Genomic DNA, 12,374 nt, shown 5'->3' on the forward strand with positions numbered 1-12,374 from the left:
TCTCTATCTGCCTAAAATAACTCCTTAATAACTACTACAACAGGTTGAAGCTGGGTATGGTGGCGCGCGCCTGTGGTCCCAGCTACTCGGGAGGCTGAGGTGGGAAGACTGCCTGAGCCTAGGAGTTGGAGGCTGCCGTGAGCCATGATTGCGCCACTGTACTCCAGCCTGGGGGAGAGACCGAGAGAGAGCTGAGAGAGAGACAGATAACTGGGTTGCTACCAGTCTCTGTGTGTGGAGGGCTGTTTCCCTCGTTGTGTTATCCCTGGCTGCTGCCTCTAACCTTCTAACCTAAGGAAGGGTTCTATGTTTGCTTTCATCTGCATTGTAACCATGGGGAGTCACTTCCTGCTAGGGTCCAGTCTGAAGAGGGACCCTCGGTTATGCAGAATCAAGGAAGATGATTAGGAAACCAGCCCCCCAAAATCAGAAGTTCATGTCACACATTCAGCCAAAAACTAAACCAGTGGAAATGATCCTTAAAGTTTGATTCCTCTGACCCCCTGTCATGACCACCTTACAGACGGGCAATGTCACACTCCCCTTGCTTCTTCTGAATACTCAGACTCTTCTTTTTTGTTTGTTTGTTTGTTTTTGCTTGTTTGTTTTTTGAGACGGAGTCTCGCTCTGTCGCCCAGGCTGGAGTGCGCATGATCTCGGCTCACTGCAAGCTCCGCCTCCCTGGTTCACGCCATTCTCCTGCCTCAGCCTCCTGAGTAGCTGGGACTACAGGCTCCCGCCACCATGCCAGGCTAATTTTTTTGTATTTTTAGTAGAGACGGGGTTTCACCGTGTTAGCCAGGATGGTCGGTCTCGATCTCCTGACCTCGTGATCCGCCCGCCTCGGCCTCCCAAAGTGCTGGGATTACAGGCGTGAGTCACCGCGCCCGGCCATTCTTCTTTTCAAATGTGTATTTAACCTTGTTTTCAAATGTATGTTTGCAAATGCAAGTTATCAGTTTCCTCTCCTGGATTTTTCTTTTTATTTTTTGTGCCAGCACAGGACCTCTCTGTGATACCTGTGTATCACAAAGCAATTCTTGGAAGGCTGTGTGTGGAATAGCGGGTCTCGGGTATTCACAGTTGCTTAAGATACATGAGAAAGCCTAAATGTAGGTAAGTGTATGAAGGAGCTGGTATGATGGTCCCCGACCCCGGCTGGCAAGCACTCTCTTCCTTCCTCCCTGTAATACAGGTCTTAAAAACAGCAAAGCCCTATTTTAAAATTTAGAGTCTGTGGAATTTTCTTCCTTGCCCGGTGATGCCAGAATGTTCTCTGGGTTGTGCGCCAGTAAGTCTCCATGTCCTCCCTCTCCCCTGCATCTGTTCCCTTCTCTAGGGCCCAGGTGTCCAGCCTCTCCTCCTCCCCTTTACCCAGCATGGGTCCTGTGTCATAGCATCAGAACACCCTCTCCCCTGCACCTCTATTCCTCAATCCCTGGTCTTTGACCCCCTTGAAATCTCCATCCTAGAGTAATGCTGCTGCTGCTTCTCTCCTCCACTAACCAGGACGGAAGACCACTGCTGGAGAAAACCACAGAAAGACCCAGAACAGCCTCTCCATGGTCCCCAGTCCCAGCCCTCAGAGCCGTCCTAGAGCAGCCTCCTTTCCTAATCCCCTCATTAATCAAAGAAGAAAGTGTCACTGCTTGCCTTAACTTCCCTCCTTACTCTTGCTCTCTTCCATTTCACTAGGAGAGTCTGCCCTTTCTGCATGAGAAAACTGAGGCCATCAAAGGTGAGAGACTCAGTTTGCTCACTCCACCTGCCCCTGTTCTTTACCATCTTTCCTTAAGAAAGAACAAGTATCTTTCCTCCCGTTCAACACTTATCCTTTGACTTTAATTCCTTTCCCTCCTATTCTAATTTGGGCCTTGCCTCATCAATTTTTTCACCCCCCCAAATCCTTTACCAAATCTCTAACTGCTACTGCTCAGCCTATAAATATGCAAAAAAATTTTGCTTTTTAACAAAACCCTTATTAACCCAAGGCCCCCTGTAGCTACCCTTTAAACTTCCTCCTTTTCTTTCCTTTCCTTTCCAATTTCTCAGCAGAGGTCTTTGTAATTCACTGTCTCCTCTTCTTAACTTCCTGTTCACTCTTGAACTCATTGAAATCTGATTCCAACCTTAACTTCAAGGAATCGCTGTCATAATGGTGACCACCTTAATTGCCAAATCCATCAGGCACTTTTTGGTCTTTAATTGACCAGACCCTTCTACTGCCCCTGACACTATCAATTCCTCCTTAACATCCTCTTCCATGACAGCACACTTTCTTGATTTTCCTTGTAGCTCTCTGATTATATCACTCAGGACTTTTGGTCATAAATAGCAGAAACCCAACTTCAACTAGATTTCTAATAAGAGTTGGAATGAATTAGCTCATATGGGAAGCTCTGATAAAAAAAGCAATATGGATGTAACTTAGGAAAGACTGTGAAACCACCTTTGCAAAATTATGACTGAGACAGTGAAAGTGATCTAACTTAACCAACTCCATCTTGCTTCTAACCTTCAAGCTGTCCTTGTTCATTCTTGGGGGTAGGCTGAACTAACTTTGGGAGAAACTTAGTTTATAGTTTAAACAAAGACAGCAACAGCCCTTTCCCAAAGCAGACCTCCTTCTTGCCCAGGGACCGGATTGCCTTTGTAGGACTAACATTAGCCACAAGATTAGAAATTATGGTTTAGGAGTCATGCAGCTGGAGGCTACAAGATTCTGACCCATCCTAAACTGCTCCTAAGATCAGTGCTTGAGATCTTTTGCAGACCTTGCACTTGATAGATCAGCTGGCACCACCCAGATCAATAAACTGGGTCATCTGATCTTGTGGTCCCCACCCAGGAGCTGACTCAGTGCAAGAAGACACCTTTGACTCCCTATGATTTCATCTCTGACCAATCAGCACCCCTGGTTCACTGGCTTCCCCCAACCCATCAAGTTATCCTTAAAAACCCTGCTCCGGAATGCTCAGGGAGACTGATTTGAGTAATAATAAAACTCCGGTCTCTGGCACAGCTGGCTCTGAGTGAATTACTCTTTCTCTATTGCAATTCCCCTGTCTTGATGAATCGGCTCTGTCTAGGCAGTGGGCAAGGCAAACCTCTTGGGCAGTTACAACTGTACTAGAGATGATGGTGGCAGAATTCTCCAGGCCTTTTGTCACTTCTCCTTTTTCCATGATGACTTCATTCTCTCAGATGACTATGGTTTGAATGAGTCCACTCCAGAATTCAGGTGTTGAAACTTAATGGCTAATGTGATAGTATTAGAGATAGGGCCTTTAAGAGGTGAATAGGCCATGAAGCATCTTTCTTATAAATGAAGGCTCTTATAAAAGAGGCTTCATGTGGCTCCCTTGCCCTTCTGTCTTCTGCCATGTGAGGACACACGATTCCTCTTCTCTGGAGGATGCAGCAACAAGGCATCATTTTGGAATTACAGAGTGGCCCTCACCAGACAACCAAACTGGCAGGTACTTTGATCTTGGACTTCCCAGCCTTCAGAACTGTGAGAAAATGTTTCTGGGCTTAATAAATCACCCAGTCTCAGGTATTTTGTTATAGCAGCACAAAGAGACTAAGACGACAGGTCTCTCCATGTGTGAGAGATATTGCCATCAATGGCTCCTGGCCTTGAACATCATAGAAGGTCTGAGAACTGCTTTCCTTGAACCCAAGGTAAAAAAAAGCTCAAAGAAGGGCATTGATTGGTTTACTGGGGGTCAAGTGCCCGTACCTGGACCAATTACTATAACTGGCTAGTCACAGTTAATTGTAGTCTGGAAGGCAGGGCCTACAAGAAGGTGGCAATTCTCAACTGAACCAACTGGTTAGAAGAATTATTTCCAGAAGAGTGATGCTCTTATGAGTATGTATAACAATAGATGTCCATTATCTTGGCCATTCCTTTTTGATCTCTTTCCTATGTCTACCTCCTATATCCTGGTGTTCACCGGGTATATTAGTTGGGATTGGGTATAGCAGAGAATAACCAAAAAAAAAAAAAAAAAAGCAACATTGACTTGAACAAGATAATTGTTTAGCTGTCATACAAATGTCCAGATATTTGCAGTCCAGAGCTGGTATGGCATCTCCACTTCAGGAAGTCCTCAGGATCACAGGTCTTTCTCTAGTTTGGATGTTGTACCCTCCAAATCTCATGTTGAGATTTGATCCCAAGTGGTGGAGATAGGACCTAATTGGAGGTGTTTGGGTCAGGGGGGTGGATCACTTATGAATAGATTAATGCCTTCCCTGGAAGGTGGGGAGACTGAATGAGTTCTCACTCTATTAGCTTCCATGAGAGCTGGTTGATAGAAAGCCTGGCTCCTCCCCTACCTCCCCCTCTAGCTTCCTCTCTTCCCATGTGGTCTCTGCACATGCTGTCTCTCCTACACCTTCTGACATGAGTGGAAGCAGCCTGAGGCTTTCACCAGATGCCCAGTCTCCCAGAGAGCAGAATTATAAGCCAAATGATTTTTTCTTTATAAATTCCCAGTATCAGCTATACCTTTATAGCAACACAAATGGACTAAGACAGTCCTCTTCCAATTAACTGCCCTACAATTCCTTGGGAATGATCCTCATCCTTGTGAATCAAGGCAACATCCAAGTTCCAGGGAGCAAGATGGAAGAAAGACAGAGAAAAAGAGTAAATAAAGGGCATAAACTACCTCATAAGGGAATTTTCAGGAAGGTGACACTAACATCCCTTTAGCCTGAACATGATCATACCTAGCTGCAAGGGAGCCTGGGAAATGTAGTCTTTACTCTGAAGCCCATGTGCTCAGTTAAAAATTCTATTACTATGGGAGAAGGAAAAAAATGGACATAAGGTGGCAAAAAGAAATCATTGCTACCCCAGGGATCATCCTAGGCCCACTGGTTCTTAGTGTGCTTTTTCTTATTGATCTGATTCACACTCAGGGTTTCCATTTTTACTTGTGTGTTAATGACTTCTGATTGCCTCTCTTGAGCTTGGATATCTCCCCGAACTTCAGATTCATATATCCAAGTGTTTATTGAACGCCAGGGTATTATCAGGCACCTAAACTCAACATGACCCAAACTGGCATCTTTCCCACCAAAATTAGGTCCTCCAGCTTAAAATATCTGATCACCATTAAGTGTAGGCTATAGACCACCCCAGAGTTTTTGGTGGAGGGGAATTATGATACAGTTATAGTGAAGAGGCTGGTGTGTCAGAATTGGCCAGACCTGTGTTCAAATCTGGTTCTGCTTCTCATTCACTATGAGAATTGAGGTGAATTCCTGTAGTAGTTTGCTATGGCTATGGTAATAAAGTCTCACAAACTAGGTGACTTAAACAATAGAAATTTATTGTTTTACAGTTCCAGTGGCTAGAATTCCAAGATCAAGGTGTCAGCAGCATGGTTCTTTCTGAGAGCTGTGAAGAAGAATCCGTTCCATGCCTCTCCCCCTGGTGGTGTGCTGGCAGTCTTTGGCATTCTTTGGCCTGCAGATGCATCACCCTAATCTCAGCTATCATATTCCCTGTGTGCATGTGTCCTTGTGTGTGAATGTCTGCTTTTTATAAGGAGACTAGTCATATTGAATTAATGCCCACCCTAATAACATCATTTTAACTTGATTACCTCTATAAAGACCTTACCTTCATTTTTAGATACTGGGATTAGGACTTTAACATAGGAATTTTGGGGAGACCCAATTCAACCCATAACAATTACTTAACCTATCCTTGGAGGATAATAAGACAAAACATAATAAGAATGCTGAGAATGAGGCTGGGTGCAGTGGTTCACGCCTGTAATTCCAGCACTTTGGGAGGCCAAGATGGGAGGATCACTTGACACCAGGAGTTTGAGACCAACCTGGGCAATATAGCAAGATCCTACCTCTTAAAAAAAAAGAAAAAGAAAATTAGCTGGGCATGATGGTGCATGCCTGTAGTCCCAGCTACTTGGAGGTGAGGTGGGAGGATCTTTTGATTCCAGGAGTTCAAGGCTGCAGTGAGTTATGATCATGCCACCATGCTCCAGCCTGAGCAACAGAGTGAGACCCTGACACTAAAACCACCAAAACCAACCAACCAAACAAACAAAAAAAGAATGCTGATAATGAGATCCATATTGCAGAGTTATTGTAAAGATTATGATATTGTAAGTGAATCTTCCAGGCACAAAGTTGGTGTTTAATAAATGCCAGTTTCCTTCTGTCTGACTGTAGACTTAACTGTAATTTTGAGGCTCCTGGAGGAAAAAGAAAATGTTTCAGGGATGGTACAAAACTAGAAGATGAAACTATAGTGAACATTTATTATTCTCTTTGGTAGCCCAGCTCCGGAACGCCTTTCCCATGTTTGGTGTGTTTTCTACCTAATGAGTTTTGTTGGAAGTGAAGGCTGTTATTTACCTCTGGAAGCTAAAAATACCAGCTCCCTGGTCATCTCAGGTCAGTCCCAGGGGGACTCGGAGTCTCTTTGTGTAGTCTTCAAGTCTGGTTTTCTAGCCCCCCGCTCCTCCAGAGATTCTGTGAACTATAAATATCCTTAAATAACTTTCTCTCCTGCTTAAATCACTTAGAGTTGGTTTCCGATGCAACTAAAAACATCAACTGATATGAGGTCCAAAAGATGGAATTTTAAGCACCAAAGACGCTCCCTTATGGGCAAAGTCTCAATAGGACATCTGCATGCTCAGTTGAGATTCTGCTTTCCCCTCAGATGATAGAATTATTGGCAACCAGTTAAGTTGACGCAATTGGAAACCCAGAAACATGATCAACAAAGATAAGGAGATGGAGATACCAGTCACCCCTATCAAAGTGGCAAGTGGGAGGCGGATGCTGGTTGGTCTGTCGGAGCTGACGAAGGAATGGGATTGGAATGTTTCTTTTACCAATTATGTAAACACAGCCTGGAGTTCCGAGATGAGTCCATCTCACTTGCTCAGAACTTTGCCTGGTGAGAGCGGTTACAAGCGAACAAGGTGGAAATGAAAGAAACCCTGACTTTCCCATTAGGAAGGAAGAGACTGTTCCTTCTTGTGATGTACTCTGAAGAAAAATTCTAGGATTTGGACAGATTTCTCGGGTTATAAAACATGATTTTCTTCTCTGTTTCTTGGGCTTTTATAATGGGTACTGTTGTTTTCTTGCAAAGCTTTAACGATTCCGTAAGGACTTGTATAAAGTTTATGGGAGAATTTTCAATGTAGATGTGAATGGCAGAAACCCAAGAATCTGTGTGAGGTTGAATAAGATCCTGTGTCTCCAGAGAGGTCTGATGGGGAGACACAGATCTAAATTTTAAAGGTGGTTTGGGCCTTCTCAATCATATATTAAGGTCCTTTTATGTTATAGATAAGTAAATTAAGGCCCAGAAAGATTAATAGCCCAAGGTCCCAAGACCTGCTTGAGACCTGTGCCCCATTCCTGACTAATATTCTTCATGATATTATATCACTCTGTATCAAAACCAACCAACCAATAAAACCAACCAACCAACCAACCAACAGAAAACATTCAGGAGAGTGAAAATGCCGTCTGTGCAGACAGATTTTCCTTATTTTAGGAAATGGTTGGAGTCAGTGCATTTGAAGTTCAATGAGTGAGCCTTATCCTAAAAAAGCTACTTCCAGGCCTGATATGTTCCCTGAAACATAAGGACATTCCTCATTCAAGGCTGTTTGCAAAGATCTAAATGAAGGCTGTTATTAAACAAACAAAACCCCAACCTTTCACTAATGTCAGAAATCAGAAAATGAATTATCTAAGTATTGTCTACTGACTAGCTAGCACTATGCAGGTATGAGTATCAGAATTCTTCTCTGCTCTGTAAGCTATAATCCTCCAGGTTCTTTAGCCTAGGGGTAGAAAATGGAGTCCTTACCGGGCGCGGTGGCTCACACCTGTAATCCCAGCACTTTGGGAGGCCTAGGTGGGCAGATCATGAGGTCAGGAGTTTGAAACCATCCTGGCCAATATGGTGAAACCCTGTCTCTACTAAAAATACAAAAATTAGCCAGGCGTAGTGGCGCCTGCCTGTAGTCCCAGCTACTCAGGAGGCTGAGGCAGAAGAATCACTTCAACCCAGGAGGCAGAGGTTGCAGTTAGCACAGATCCTGCAGCTGCACTCCAGCCTGGGTGACAAAAAAAAAAAAAAAAAAAAAAAAAGCAGTTCTCTTACCAAGCAGTAGTTCTCTTCTTGCTTTGCTTCCACTTCCCCCACTGTGATGAGAGTCCTTGGCAGTGGTGTTGATAGGTGTCCCCTAGTCTGGTCCTCTTATCCGTACCCTCAAGCCCTCCATCTCCAAAGTCCTGCTCTAAGACTTCAGCTTGTCACCAGGTGCTTCCTGCTGATATCAGCAGAAGATGCATGGCTGCTGGTACCCGCCAGCATCCATGCTAAGGTGGCCAGTGCCCATTGCTGACAACTTTTCTATCTGTGCCAAGGGTACTGCTTCCAGTAGCAGCCAGCCCCATTTTGGAGTCATCACTGGTTGCCGTCTAAGCTTCTGGAACCCAGGCTGGGATATCTTAGGCAATAGCTTTGGTTGGCTTCCTTCAAAAGCCATTGCAGCCCACTTGGCCCAACTCACTTGATCCCCATTTAGACTTGGGACCTTCTAGGTTACCAATTGAAGGACAGTCTTGAAGACAGACATTTGATGGTGCTCATATCATCCCTCAACCTCTTTGTCTTGGCATCAAACTGGGTTGCCTTATACAAAGGTGTTCAATATTTTGGCTTCCCTGGTCCACATTGGAAGAAGAAGAATTGCCTTGGGCCAAACATAAAATATACTACCACTAACAGTGACTTATGAGCTAAAAAAAAAAAAATCACAAAAAACCTCATAATGTTTTAAGAAAGTTTATGAATTTGTGTTGGGCCGCATTCAAAGCCATCCTGGCTGCATGTGGCCTGTGGGCTGTGGGTTGGACAAGCTTGCTCTGGAATGATCCAACTCTTATTTGCTGGGGGACTTTCAGCAAACAGCTTACCCATTCTAGATCTTATTTTCTTGTCTGTAAAATACAAATAATACTTGACTCATTGGGTGGTTTTGAAAATTAAATGAGATCAAATATTCCATGTGACAGGCATGGAGTAAATATTCGGTGAGCACAAGTTATTCCTAGGAAAGTCCTCAGCCCCTTAACCAGCTTTTGAAACACATCTAACTCCTAGAATCATTTTACGGTTTTTTACATATTTGTTTGCACTTATTGAGTGCCTTCTGTGAGGCAGAGATAGTGCCGAGTACCTGGCATTCATTATTTCATTTATTTCTCACAATGGCTCTGTGAGATAGGTACTACTAAAGCCTTGTGTTAAGGATGAGTAAGGTGAAATCCACTGAGATCAAGTGGACTTGCCCAAGGACATCCTTCTCTCAAGTGGTAAAGTCGGAGTTTGAACCCAGAAAAAAACAAACTCCAAAGCTTGTGACCTTAACTGCACTGATATATTATCATTCCAAGGTGAAAATAGCTTAGTCTCAAGCTAGTCCCTTGTGGCAAGGTTCTTGTGTGTGTGTGTGTGTGTGTGTGTGTGTGTGTGTGTGTGTGTGTGTGTTTGGACAATTATTACTGGCAAAAATTCTGAAATGCCATAACCAAGAAATCCCCAAAGCCAGGGCTGCGGTCCTTTAGCTGTCTGGTGTGTTCTGTTTGTTTGTCCAGGAATGCTGGGACCCAGGTGCCTCTCTCATTCCCTGATTCAAGCTGGGAAAGGCATGTGGCCCTGGGAGAAAGGGTGTTCTTTCTTTATGCTTTCACAAGACTGGCCTGGGCCCTTCCCTTTTATATCAAAGGTACCACATCTTATTTTAAAAATTTTTAAAAACTTTATAGAGACACAATGTTGTTTTTGTTTATTAAATTGTCATGCTTTGATTTGTTTGTTTGTTTTGAGACAGGGTCTTACTCTTTTGCCCCAGCTGGAGTGCGGTGACACTATTAGGGCTCATGGCAGCTTGGAGCTCCTGGGCTCAAGCAATCCTCCTGCCTCAGCCTCTGGAGTTGCTGGGACTACAGATGAGTGCCACCATGCTTGGCTAATTTTTAAATTTTTTGTAGAGAAGGGGTCTCACGTGCCCAGGGCTGGTCTCGAACTCCTGGGCTCAACTGATCCTCTCACTTTGGCCTCCCAACGTGCTGGAATTATAGGCATGAACCACCATGTCTGGGGAGTATTGTTTATTTTTGATACTTTTTTGTTTTGATATAATTTCTGACTTATAGAAAAGTTGCAAGAATAGTACCAGGCATTCCCATATAACCTGCTCTCAAATTCACCAATTGTTCACATTTTGTCCCATTTGTTTTCTCTTTTTCACTCACTTGCTCTCTCTGCATTTTTTCTAAGCCATTAAAAAGTTAGTTGATGCCTGTAGTTCCAACTACTCGGGAGGCTGAGGGAGGAGTCTCACTTAAGCCCGGGAGTTTGAGCCCAGGCTGGGAAACATAGTGAGACCCCATCTCTTAAAAAAAAACCAAGTTGAAGCCATCATGCCCCCTTATTCCCAAATACTTCAGTGTATGTTTCCTAAGGACAACCATATAACCATTGTAGTTATCAAAATCAAAAAAATTTTACACTTGATACTAGACTATTATCTAATGTACAGTTCATATTTAATTATTTTTTCAATTATCACAATAATGCCCATTACAGATGTTTTCTGGGTCCAAAAACCACTTCAGGAATACATACTGTTTTAAATGATCAGGTTTCTTTAATTTTCTTTAATCTGGTACAGTTTCTCAGCCTTTCTTTGTTTCTTTTTTTAGACAGAGCCTCACCCTGTTGCCTAGGCTGGAGTGCAATGGTGCAATCTCAGCTCATTGCAACCTCTGCCTCCTGGGTTCAGGTGATTCTCCTGCCTTAGCCTCCTGAGTAGCTGGGATTACAGGTGCCTGCCACCACGCCCAGCTAATTTTTTGTATCTTTAGTAGAGACAGGGTTTCACCATGTTGGCCAGGCTAGTCTCGAACTGCTGACCTCAAGATCCGCCTGCCTCAGCCTCCCAAAGTGTTGGGATTACAGGCGTGAACCACTGCACCTGGCCCTCTTTGTGTTTTTTTTATCTTGACATTTTGAAGATTAAGACCAGTTATATGGTATAATGTACCTAAACTTGGACTTGTCTATTATTTTCTCATGATAAAATTCAGGTTCTGTATTTTTGACAGAAATACCACTGAAATGATACTGTGTCCTTCCTAGTGCATCATATCAGTGGACACAGGATGTCAGTTTGCTCTAGTATTGGTGAGATTAGCTTTGGTTTCTTGCTTTTTCTCTACGATAAAGTTACTGTTTTGGGCTGGGCACAGTGGTTCATGCCTGTAATCTCAGCACTTTGGGAGGCTGAAGTGGGAGGATCACTTGAGTCCAGGAGTTCAAGACCAGTCTGAGCAACAAAGTGAGACTTCGTCTCTACAGAAAAATTTAAAATTGGCTGGACATGGTGGTGTGCACCTTTAGTCCTAGCTACTGAGGAGTCTGAGGTGGGAGGATCTCTTGAGCCTAGGAGTTCAAGGCTGCAGTGAACCATGATCATGGCACTGCATTCCAGCCTGGGGACAGAGCAAGACTGTCTCAAAAAATAAATAAATAAAGTTACCATTTTTCCCTTGTAATTCATACATAATTTGTGATTGTCTTTTTTTTGTTTCAACTTTTTCTTCTGTGCCAAAATGTCCACAGCAGCTCTAACAACATTAGACCTAAAGCAGGAACTGAGCTGGTTCTAAATGAAAATCCCAGTCTCCTCCTCAGCCAAATGTCTTCTTTCTCTCCTTTATTTTCTCAGTGTTTTTTTTTTTTTTTTTTTTTGAGACGGAGTTTCTCTCTGTCACCCAGGCTGGAGTACAGTGGCATGATCTCAGCTTACTGCAACCTCCGCCTCCTGGGTTGAAGCAATTCTCCTGCCTCAGTCTCCTAAGTAGTTGAGATTACAGGCGCCCACCACCATGCCCGGCTAATTTTCTGTATTTTTAGTAGAGATGGAGTTTTGCCATGTTGGCCAGGCTAGTCTCAAACGCCTGACCTCGGCCGGGTGCGGTGGCTCACGCCTGTAATCCCAGCAGTTTGGGAAGCCGAGGCGGGCAGATCACCTGAGGTCGGGAGTTCAAGACCAGCCTGACCAACATGGAGAAACCCCGTCTCTACTAAAAATACAAAATTAGCTGGGGTGGTGGCACATGCCTGTAATCCTAGCTACTCAGGAGGCTGAGGCAGGAGAATCGCTTGAACCCGGGAGGCGGAGGTTGCGGTGAGCCGAGATCGCGCCATTACACTCCAGCCTGGGCAAGAAGAGCAAAACTCCATCTCAAAAAAACAAAAACAAAAACAATTAAAAAAACGCCTGACCTCAAGT

The 12,374-nt window shown here is 43.9% G+C and overlaps 1 protein-coding gene and 1 long non-coding RNA gene across 4 annotated transcripts in view; one reads left to right on the plus strand and one right to left on the minus strand.

Annotated features, from left to right (window-relative positions):
* LYRM9 (LYR motif containing 9) overlaps nucleotides 1-12,374 on the plus strand; it is a 111,528-nt gene that overhangs the window by 54,561 nt on the left and 44,593 nt on the right. The gene's annotated exons all lie outside the window — the stretch shown is intronic.
* Nucleotides 6,158-6,843, minus strand: LOC129533849 (uncharacterized). Its single transcript, XR_008680230.2, has 2 exons — nucleotides 6,400-6,843; nucleotides 6,158-6,236 (listed from the first exon to the last, which is right to left on the minus strand). It is a non-coding gene; the product is annotated as an uncharacterized lncRNA (long non-coding RNA).

Source organism: Gorilla gorilla, chromosome 4 (assembly GCF_029281585.2).
Source record: "Gorilla gorilla gorilla isolate KB3781 chromosome 4, NHGRI_mGorGor1-v2.1_pri, whole genome shotgun sequence".
Taxonomy (NCBI): Eukaryota; Metazoa; Chordata; class Mammalia; order Primates; family Hominidae; genus Gorilla; species Gorilla gorilla.